At 42.2% G+C, this 1,440-nt stretch overlaps 1 protein-coding gene across 2 annotated transcripts in view; it reads left to right on the forward strand.

Annotated features, from left to right (window-relative positions):
* LOC104992857 (multidrug resistance-associated protein 4) overlaps positions 1-1,440 on the forward strand; it is a 176,435-nt gene that overhangs the window by 168,190 nt on the left and 6,805 nt on the right. The gene's annotated exons all lie outside the window — the stretch shown is intronic.

Raw genomic sequence — 1,440 nt, forward strand, 5'->3', positions numbered from 1 at the left:
ACCCCCCCATGCTTCCTTTGCCTTCTAGAAGATGAAACTGTCATCAGGATAAGTCAGGATTCACAATGCCTTCACACTGTGGACTGAATTCTCTGTCATTGTTTTATCTCATTCATCCTCTTGGAAATGAAGACCAGTACCTGGGCAGGGTCACCAAGCTGGCTAAAAGAGTTTGGGGACAACAGAGACTGTGTTCTGAACTTTTCCTAATCACTTATATTGTATGCAAATATAGAGAAGCTGTACTCAGAGCGCTATATTTTCTTATCCCTGAAATTTCACATCACGAAACACTTTCATCCACTAGAGTGTCTCCCGGTTAGAACTTCCTGCTAAGATCCCATCATCCTTCTGGGATTCCCTGTGTAATCTCGTCACAAAACAGCCAGGAATCTCACTTTCTTTTACTTTCTACAGAAAGACATAAATACATATCCTGATTCCCATCCCAGTTGAGTATTTTCTTAACATCATTTCTGCATATATACCTGGTCCTCGTAAGAGAACAGGCTGTCAGATTGTCAACTTTTAATACGTAAAAACATCAGAAATCAATGTACACTTCAGAGCTGTAACACCAAGAGGATTAGCCTGAGTCAACAAGCTTTTCACTCTAACAGAATTCATTCATTTGAAAACAAAACTCAACATCTGCAAAAGGGTTCTTCCAAGTCACGTTTTCTTGACTTCGTTGTTGATATCTGAAAATGTTGGTACAGGCGAGCTGAATCACTGTCTGATTGACCCTTTTAAATGATCCATGAAATAGTAAAGAAAAGTACCTGCTAGCTACATAAAGAGAACCACAGAGTGGGCTACTTAACAGAAACATTTCTCACAGTGCTGGGGGCTGGAAGTCTGAGGTCAAGGTGTCGGCAGGGGAGGCTTCCTCTGGGGTCTCTCCTTGGTTTGGAGGCGCCGTCTTCTGTCTCACATGGCCTGCCTTCTGTGTGCGTGTGTCCTGGTCTCCTCTTCTTATAAGGACTGCAGTCTGTTAGAGTAGGACCCACCTTTATGACTTCATTATAACTGAATCATCCCTTTAAAGACCCTGTCTCCAAAAAAAATGACATTCTGGGGGACTGGTGGATTTAGGACTTCAACATGTAAAATTGGAGGGGACCCAGTTCATCATGTAACAAAGGATTATTGCCTGTCATTCATTTTCTTCTGTGATGAAGCAGACCTGATCGAGGGTTTTTTTTTTCTTTCTTTTTCTCGTTTTGTTTTTTGAAGTTTCTGTGTTCCCAGTATGTAACAGAAATTTCATTTTATCTATTCATGTTATCACCAGATACAACCCAAAAGTTATGAAATGTCATGTCCTAGATCTAGGAGCCTGGACCAGTCTGAACAGATAGAGTTGGCACTTAGCATCCATGTAGCCTTGTGTCCCCCAAGGCCTCTGAGCCTCAGGTCCTCACCTGTGTGTAGGGCAGG

This window comes from Bison bison, unplaced genomic scaffold (genome assembly GCF_000754665.1).
Source record: "Bison bison bison isolate TAMUID 2011002044 unplaced genomic scaffold, Bison_UMD1.0 scf7180017864225, whole genome shotgun sequence".
Classification (NCBI taxonomy): Eukaryota; Metazoa; Chordata; class Mammalia; order Artiodactyla; family Bovidae; genus Bison; species Bison bison.